The sequence below is a fragment of the Marmota monax genome, unplaced genomic scaffold (genome assembly GCF_021218885.2).
Source record: "Marmota monax isolate L192 unplaced genomic scaffold, Marmota_monax_Labrador192_F-V1.1 WCK01_AAM20220418_F8-fsc00059, whole genome shotgun sequence".
Lineage (NCBI taxonomy): Eukaryota > Metazoa > Chordata > Mammalia > Rodentia > Sciuridae > Marmota > Marmota monax.
Genome location: NW_026693595.1, coordinates 3,794,571 through 3,805,056, shown reverse-complemented (window position 1 = coordinate 3,805,056; position 10,486 = coordinate 3,794,571).

Below are 10,486 nucleotides of genomic sequence, written 5' to 3'. Positions count from 1 at the left end.
GAGCCTGAATGCTAATTGACAATTATTTAATGAAATCATTTTCACATGCTAAATTGAAGAAAATATTAATGGAGTTGGAAAATGAACTCCTTAACATTTTGTCATCTGAGTACAGATTACCAAGAGGCTGTCTGGATTTCTATTGCACCAACATTATAATTGACATCTGCAATATTTCATGGAGTAGTATAAAAATGAAATGGCAACACCAACAAAAAGTTTCTCATGTTTGTTTCTGGGCAATTGCATGTTGATTTTTTTCTAAGAAAACCTGTCAAACATATCAAAAGTGGTAATACCATTTTACTTTGCCATCATAAATGGAACAGTGGTTGAGTTTCTCCACACCCTTGCTAGAATTTGGTGTTGTCACTAGTTTATTTCTTATTGATGATTTTTGAGAATCCTTTGCATATTCTAGATAATAGTTATTTGCCAGATTTTCTCTGTTTGTAATATTTTCTTACAGTGAGTAGCTTTTTTTTTCATTCTCTTTATATTTAGGAATATTAAAAATTTTGTTCTTTTTAGTTGTACATTACAGTAGAGTCAATTTTGACATATATATACAAACATGACTTTTTGGAACAAAAGTTTAAAATTTTAATAAAATCCAATTTATTTATTTTTCTTTTGATAGATTTTACTTTTAATAGCATATTTACAAACTCTTCACCTAATTTGAAGTTCTGAAATTTCTTCTCCTTCCCAAAGTTGTGGGAAGAAAGGACATGTATGAGGAAGGAATGAGACTCAGTAAAAATTTACTTCGGATGCCAGGCCTTTGACAGGAGATAATTTTAATCACAAGTATCCAAAAATAACAAAAGTAAATACATCTTTTTTTTTCTTACAAATACTGTGATTCTTTTTTTTCCCCTGCCTGCCCCTTTCCTACCTTTCTTCCTCCTTCCTGCTTGCTTCTTACTTTTTGTGGTAAATCTAGTGAACAAAACAATAAAAGGCAATTTTGCATTATTTGCCAATATTTTTTTGTGATAGCATATGCCCTTTTAATAACCAGATTTAAAGAAAACATGGTTGAGACATGCAAATAGCAGCTATAAGAAATAAACATTTTTGTCAAGATTTAGGAGAAGGGGGTGAATAAAAAGGTGATAGTCTCAAGTTCCACAACAAGATATTAAAATTAAAGATCATGCTAAGAAATAAGGTCCCCCTGGTAAGGATATTTCTCTTGGTAAACTGTGGTGTAGGTAAAATTCTGACAATACTCTGTATGTAATGATTAAACTCAGGGAAAACTTGCTATCCCCTCTATTTGTCTTTCTAATTAAATGAATGGCTCAGATCTATCTGTGTTAAGCTCTTAATTCTTTCAAATAGTCTTTGGTTAAGTCTTCCTCCTGTTTTCCATAATCTTGTGCTGTAATTTCCTAATCAGCTGTCCTTGTTTTTCTCCAGGTTTCACAAGGGTAGGAACTATGCTTGTTCGATTCGCTTCTGTGTTTGTAGTACCTAACCCAGTCCTGGCTGATAATATATGCTTGAAAAATTAAATATATGAATGCACACACACATTAAGCATGCAGTCAGTATTTTGCATTGGCACAAACTCTATTACTTTTTTTTTTTTTTTTTGGCCTGGTACATTAGTTTTTCAAATTCACACACACACACACACACACACAATACTTGTTGGTTTTGACATGGAGAAGTAGAAACTAAATACTATCAATGATTAATCTCTCAAATAAAATAGTAATTATATCTAGAAGTAGTACAAGAGAGAAAATATGTCATGCTATAATACCTTCCCCGTGTACTAATTATTGGTCCTTCCATCTCTTTTTATTCTCAGGATGTACTTGCTTTATGTCTTTCATCTATGTCTAAAATGTTCCACAAGCTCCTCGCTCCTTGCTTATATATGAACTTTATCTATCCTCATTTGCATGCTTTTCTTATTATTAAATAATAAAGCAAATACCCATATATTGTACCCTGTGATACTTCTGATAATACCTCTGCCACTGGAGTTCCCAGGTCAATTCGTTCAAGCCCCCTTTATTTGACTCCCTTCTTCCTTTATCTCCTTGTTCCTTAATACCTTGTATGAAATGAACAGTGATAGTTTCTAGGAACATATCAAATAAGATTGTGGTCCTACATAGGTAACAGAAAAGATGTCTAATAATGGTGAAATAAATGGGATTTTTATTTTCGTCATCTTCCTCCCCCCAATACAGGAAAGACTGTTTGCATTGTTGCATTGGGTTAGGATTGAATGACAGCAGGAAATGCTCTGTTCTTTTGGCATTTCCAGTTAGTGGTTATCTCATTGTTTCAAAATGGCAGCCAGAGCTCCAGCAAGGAAAAAAAAATGAAAATAAAAAAGGGAAGTAAGAGAAGGTGGAGCCAGTTGCATATTTTCTCTCTCATTCTTTTTCCCTCCTAGAAAACTTTCTCCCATCCCCACCTCAGCAGACTGTGTTTTAAGAATCACTGATCAGATTGGAAATAGGGTGGCATAATTGGTCTCAGCCAGTGGTCTTCAATCAGGGCCAGGTTTGGCCCCCAGAAGACAGGACAATGTCAGGAGACATTGTGAAGCTACTACAAATGGGAGATGGTGTTACTGGCATTCAGTGGGTAGAAGCAGATGACACCTGTGAATATCTGACTACAACCTGCAGGACAGCAGCTCCTCCCCCCTGCAAGAATTACTTTGTCTAAGTTTCATGGAATTCTTATTAAAAATTAAGTCATATAACACTCTTGTCCATTTTATTATGGGTTATTCATCAAGGGAAAATCAAGCAAAATATTACTTACTATCTTGAGGAGAGGTCTAAAACTTACAAAATATTCCCAATTATTCTTCACATTAATTACAACATATTATTTACTTATTTTTATTGACTTACCCCATACCTTGCTCTCTTTTGTCTCTACTCTCATAGGCAACCTAGCATTAGTATGCATTTGATGTTTATCTCTAATTAGATATTTTTGTACACATTCTTTAATTTTGTTTTTCATCAGAATTGAATTCATAGTAAATTGCCTTTAGATCTGCAAAATGAGGTTGAACTCCAAGATGCTAGTTTGGTCTAGAATTTCATATTTTTTTTGGGTGGGGGCAGGTACTGGGGATTGAACCCAGAGGTACTTTACCACTGAGTTACAACCTCAGCTCTTTTAATGTTTTATTTTAGGACAGGGTCTCACTAACTAAGTTACTTAGGGCCTCCCTAAGTTGCTGAGGCTGGCTTCAAACTTACAATCCTCCTGCCCCAGCCTCCAAGCCACCGATATTACAGGTGTGCACCACAGAGCCTGCAAGGATTTCTATTTTTAATGAATAAATTTAGGATATCTGTACCCTTACTACTAGAATCTACATTTCAATTTTTTCACATTTCTTTCCATTAAATACTAACAATAACAATTGCAAAATTGTAAGTATAAAATGATTACCTTATCAAAAAGCAAATATGATCATCATTAGTACTTCTACCACCCAACAGTCCCACACCACACACACACACACACACACACACACACAGAGTTAACACTGCTTTGTTGACTTCCAATTGCTTTTAGGAAAGAGACAACTTTCTTATGGAGACAAATAATATGTGACATGACCTGGGTCTCACCCAGCGTCCCATCTTGGGTCAGCATGTTCTCTGGCACTTTCTGTACTCCACCTTTGTGGGTATTCTACAATCTTTACTTCTTCAAATGCTCACATTTTATACTTTCTCACTCTAAACATATCTGTTCTCCTCTCATTCTTGTTAACTTCAGTAATCCTAGAGCTATCAACTGAAGGCCCCTAACAGACATTTTTTAGCACTTAAGCCTCTATATTATAGTGCATTCCAGAGTTGTAATTATATGCTAACAGTTTTTCAGCATAATTACTTTTTGGCTCAGAGGATTGTATTCTATGAACAAGACTTAAGAATAATCATGTTTTTTTTTCATTTTGTTTTGTTTTTTGCAAGTGTTATGCAATATTGCTAGCCAAAGAAGAGGGAGAAGAAAAGACATTTGTAAATATTTGCTTAGGGCTTTTTATGACACAGGAGCAGAGTGGTTCAGAGGATAGTGACCTGGAAACCAAAAAGATCTGTCTAATCAAACTTCTACCGTGGCCCCAAAGGTAACAATTACCTTTTCTAATTTCTAGATTTTCATTAGTAAAATTCTGCTATCCCTACCTGCTATTCAGAGTTGCTACAAGGATTATATATGATAGAGTTAAAGCAATTGACAGTTAACAGGAAATAATCAGAGGAATAGCTGATATCAAGCCAATTAAGAGAAAGTGAAAAAATTCAATGCTTTCAAGTGCTAACATAATTGTTAATGATAGGCCAAACAGAATAATTGAATCAGATTTTAGTTTTCATCCACATTTGCTGATATAGATGGTAGAGATCTTGTGGTGATTAAATTTGGATTAAGCTAATTCTCAACTCCAAACTGAAATGACTTTGAATAATTGTATGATCATATATCGCGGAGGGACTCTAACCTAGGAAACAGATTCAGGTTCCCAGCAGGTGGAAGAAGATGCAAGACACAGTTAGAATAGTTGACATGCTTTATTCAGATGTGACAACAGCCTCTAGCCTCCAGCTTCAGCTTTAGCCCCCAGCCAGTTACATTTTGCCCCAGTCATTGCCATTTAGCCCCCGAGTCTTTTTCATAGGCCCTTTTTATATGTAGGCCAAACAGAGAATGTACACTGCCAACATGTTACATAAGTAGGTGCAGGCTCACAAGCAGACTTTTATGACCTTGAGTATGTAGGCTGAATCAGAGTGTTTCTGGCCTTGACTACACACTAACCACATAGAGCCAATTCATGGCTTTGGCTACATACTAAAAACATAACAAAACATCTCATAGTCCACCACAAGCCTCAGCAAGGGAGCCTAACTATAGCCATTTGGGGCCTGCCCCAACATCATATAAGAAATTCTTAAAGATGAATTTATGTGCCTGCTATAGCTGAACCAGAAATACTGGAATAGAAACAGCTGTTAATATCCAGAAAACCAAAAAGCAGTCATGTGGAAATGATCCTTTTTCCTTAGCTTTGATTCTAATGCTTGGAGATGCTGACTCAATAGCCAAAGTGACCCACCTTTTAAATACTTTCTGCGCGTTTGACATGTAAAAAAATGCTCCTGGCAATTATTATTACTGTTTAATTTCTGACTCTGAAAATGGGCTCAGAGGAGGTCAGTGTCTTCACAGCCATAACTCGGAATTAGGCAGTTTGAGTCTAATCCCAGCCCCAATATGCACTGGTAGTGGGGCTCAGTCTAGTTTCTTACGCTCTTTAAGCTGGGTTTGCTCATCAGTAAAATGAGAATATTAATGATCATGATACAAACTGAACGTGATCATCAGCATGCAACACACAGAAAACACTCGGTAAATTTTAATATATAGTAGCTACTGCTACTACGAGGATCTCCTAATGCATTGCTAAAAAAGAAATCTTCCTTTAATATGATAATTCATTATGAAATATCCTGTAATATTAGAAACAGTAGACCATTTCCAGTTGCTGCAAAGATAAATGTAGTGAATTTATCACATGTAGTCAACTAGGCTATGGGTTATATTCTTTATATTCTTATCTCACTGAAGATTATTAAATAGTGTCAGCCTTTTAAATAGTGGATAGCTTGTTTATAGACTGTCTTTTTGTATATTAATATAAAACTATAAATGGATCCAATGTAGGTGCAGGGAAAATGAAAAGGAGCAGGGTTCAAATTCAGCATATTAGACATGGGAGAAAAGAATAGAAATGAAAATGCCTTGAATACATCTGGGTATTAAAGATTACAGAGGTGTTACCCTTTCTGCTCCTGTTGAATTCAGAACCATGGCCACAGGTGAGACAGGTGGACCAGGGAAAGAAGCTGACTAGGCCTGGAGACCCCGGGGAGGCAGGAGAGGAGAACTGGTGGATCCACTCACAGCAGTGACAGCAGTATGGGCAGCTGGGAGTGGCCAGAGCTCTGTGAGGAACCTGTATCCGCCCCATTAGGTAGGAGGAGCTTTTTGGCTCCAGTGTGTCCACAACTTTTTTTTAACAATGTTCATAAGTGCTCAGACTCATCCTCCTCAGTCTTTGTGACCTGGACACCAGCACATTTTCTTCTGATTTTGAATAACTATTTGTTTCCAATTTGTGTAACTATAAGCTCATATGAACCTCATGGATTTTAGCTTAGAGAAAGTAGATTTTATTTATTTATTATCAGTGATTCCAGCTTAATAATGTCCCGTGATTCAAAAAAAAAAAAATCACATATTTTTTTCTTTAGGCCCAAGCAGAGGGGTCGACAGAAACTCAGGCTTAGTCCCAAGTTGAGTCATCAACCAATCAAACCACTCATCTGGAAAGAATACTGATTTTGGCTAGTCTACTGGAAATATGGAAATAAACTTTTTAGGCTCTTTTTCTAACTGGAAACAATTATTGTGGTTCCATTTTCATGGGGACTGTGACCACTGGAAAGTTTGTGTGGGCGGAATGCAAACCAGCTATTAATTTCAGATGCCTTAACTTTTATATTTTATTTATTTATTTTCCTAGACTTAAAATTGCTTTAATAACACACAAGCACAATTTTTTTATTCAAAATACTGATTTCATTTTCGGTGTTTATATTTTAAATATCTTTATCCTAGTTTATCTGGCAGTCTGTATGTCTTCCTTCTAGTCTCTGCATTCAGGGTCCTGCTTAGGACTTTCTAATTCTGATACCATGGGAGAGAAATAGCAAAGTACCCAAAAAACATACCTTCATAGTCATAGAAAAACCATATTTTATGAGTATTTTTAAAAGGAAAGAGAGAGGGTGAGAGAAAGAGAGATGGAGGGAGGAAGAAATTATTGGCTTTTCTGTAGTGGCCTTACATCATATTTTGAAAGGACAAGAGAATAAAGTTAAGCAAGCACATCTGCATAACTTGCAGAGCTGTGTGAAATAAAAAGATTAGGCTCCTTGTTCAGAAATTCTAAAGAATTTCAAGAAGGTGAGAGCCCATTAATAACCAAAATTGGACTTTTTGGTCATGGAGCCCTGTTCATCTGCACAGGCCATACATTTTTGAAGCCAACCCTGAATTTAGGTTATGTATTTTGTCTGAAAATTATTTACTTTTCAAGAACTCATACATTCTGCTTTAGGAGGGGGAGAAGTTAACTTTTCTGCATCTGCTGTGACTTCATTGGATCTGACAATTTACTTTTAGATACTCCTTTTATTTGTCTAGGAAAAACAGTGTAGTTTCTTAATTTCTCTTCCACCCTTTCCGTTGCTGGCTTTAGTCTAAGAATTTTAGGCATGCACTGGGAAAGGAAGTCATTGGAGAATATGAAGATGGAGGTCCATTGTCTTCTGACTCTTCTGTTTTTGTCCCTTATCCATCTCTTATCCTTCTGGGGATTACTTGATATTGGAAACTAAAGTCTATAGCTAGTAAACTTGGGTGGTGAGACATTGCCAGTTCTTAAAAGGACTATTATTAGTGGATTTTAAACTAGACAGGTCACCAGGTTAATTTTCCTACTAATATGTGGAAACTTGGAATAAAGACAAGATTAACCACAGTCAAAAGAAAAAAAAAAAGGGAGTATAATTTTCTCTAAAAATAAGCTGTGATTTGTGGAACCTTTATGACCTAGTCATATATGGTAGTTTTCCCAAATTTTTTTATACTTAAAAATAAGTCTTAATTCATGTTTTGGTGAGTTTTGTGGAAAAAAAATGAGACAAATAATAAATCAAACAAAATTACTTATGCTTAAAACCACAAACTTGACTTCCTATTAGTGGAAGTAAAGTTATAGTAAGCTCATTTATTAAATGATGTTGGTGTTAAAAGTGGGTACATTTTGCCCATTGTTTACTCTTATTTTTCTTAGTTCTGTTTTGATGTATTCAAAGGAAAATGACACTAATAGGGTCCATCATTGTTTAGTTGAATTTACAAATTTTACTTTTATCAGTTCTTTCTTATCTTTTTTAAAAGATTCAAGGATTTTCTATCATAAAAAATAAAAACAAAAATAAACAGTCAAGCTTAGCATACGCCAAGGCTTCTGGGGCCACCTAAGCTGAGGATAGCATTACTTACTTCCATTAGGTAATGGGGCTGGTTAGTGAAAACAGATACCAAGACAGAGCTGTGAGGAGGAAACTCTGTTCAACCTAAAATTCACGAAGTGATCCTGCTTCTGCGATTCCTTTTGGATGGTGAACATGTCCACGTGAGTTCTGATCAGAGTGTACATGTGGTGCTGTTTAGAGTGCAAAGACAATAATGCAAATGTATTGCCAGAACACTCGCATTTAGAGGCAAAGGGAACCATAATCCTTCCACAATAAAATGCTGATAAAAATGAGGAACTGTGTTTTAAAAACTCTGCTCTTAAATACATTTAATATGTAATTGTTATGTGAGCATTACTGTGTAGCATCCTAATATTGTTTTATGTTAGCCAATTGTTCCACAAAAATGAGGAAAGTGCTAAAAAATGATAAAATCGTAAATGAAGAAATTCCCCTACTTTTATTTGTTGGGGGAACTTAATGTTTTCTGACAGAAAGTACAGAATTGGACTGCGAAATTTTAGGCATGCTTCTAATGTTGTGCTGGGTGATGGAGGGTCCATCTGTCAAGGAAATAGTAAGACCATTATTAGATTCCAGTCATTAAAATTTTGACTTCAATATTTCCAAGGCTTTCCCCAGGAGAATCTTCCTTTTAAACACTAATAATGAGTTGGCATATTTTTTCAGATATATATTAGCTAGAGAACTTGGAAATGTAGCTTTCATATTGATTTGAAAAGGACAATTTCATAATTTATTTCAAAATGATAGATCATGGTGGAAGATTTTTGCCCCTGATTTCATCCAACTTTTGATCTTTTGCACCATCTAGTGGCAACATTTTGAACTTCCTCTTCACTGCATACAGAATAAAGAACCATGTGGTAAAATGTTTAAAAAAAAAATCTAGAAAGTATGCTCTATATCTGTATAGGATTTATAATCTAGCCCAGGACAAATTACCTGTATCCACTGAAAAGTATGAAAAATATTTTAGGAGGCTATAAAAGAATAAAAGCTTAACTACAGTGGGAAAACTATATATGTACTAGGGAAACATAATAATGATATTATACATTCATTATTTTATTTGTAATAAAGCATAAGAATGCAAACATCCATTGTCCATAATTCAGTGTAACATTAAGATTAATGGAGCATAGAGCTTTAGAAGTCACAGTCACACACATTTTTTTTTTGTCCCCCTTCTCATCCATAGTTCCTAAAAAGTACACCTTGGTGATCCTTTCCCCTATTTTACTCCTCACTACTCTGCCAAAATGACCTTGGAAACCATTTGTGAACTTATCAATCAAAATGACCACTTTTAGCCTCTATTTCTCTTTGCTATATTCAACAACTCTGTTATATCATCTTCTCCTATGAGTTTGGTCCTCTGATTTTCTCCTCTTTTCCCTTCCTCCCCACCTTCCATGGGTTCTGTGTCCCCTGACTACTCTCTTAAGTGTTTCATCTATGACCTAAGGTGGTTACTTGGCTAACTTATGGTCACATGACATCATCTGCATACTTGGTTTTATTTTCCATTGCATTTCCATGTCCTTCAAGCCTAAGGTGTGAACACTGACTTTTCACAGCCCACCTCCCTTGTATATCTAGTGACTTCTCCAACACTTGGATGATTCTTGCAAACCAAAGCTCTCTGTGTCCACCTTTCCTATCTGAAAATGAATTTAAGGCTTGCTGAGTAACAGAATAACCCTGTGAGAGATAGATAACCTCTGGCCACCATTACCAGGATCTTTGCACTGGTAGCAAATAGAAATTCAGGGACCCCAAAGACTGCCAAAGATCTAAGATTATTAAGGATGAAAACAAACAAAAGTTAAGGGTGTTTTACTAGGAATGTTTACTAGTAGAAGGACTCCTCTGGATTTTAACAGCCAAAAGTATCAATAAGAACTAATAACTCCATTTAGAATTCAGCACTGTGAAAACAGAAGTTTAGCAGAAAACATCCAATGTTTGAAAGTCTTGCTTCTTGTCTCCTGGTGCTATGCCAGTAGACACTTGGATTTATGGCAGATTGTCTAAAGCCAGTTCACACATAAACAAGAGATTTTCAATTACTTAAGACTATTAGCATTGATTGAGGGTGTATATATGACATGGCAAGCAAAATAAAAAGAGATCCTTGAAAATAAAAAAAAAATGTAAGGGGAAAAAAGCATCCATTGAAGGCACAAGAAATCCAATAATACTCAATCACCTCTTTCCAGGGATTCTTAAAATTAAAATATACCTTAAATTCTAAGATTTTTTTTTTTACATTGTTAACCTTTTATTCTTTCTCAGCTGTGTGAAGGAAAGAGAAAACCTATTTAGGACAAAAAATTGCAAGAGACACC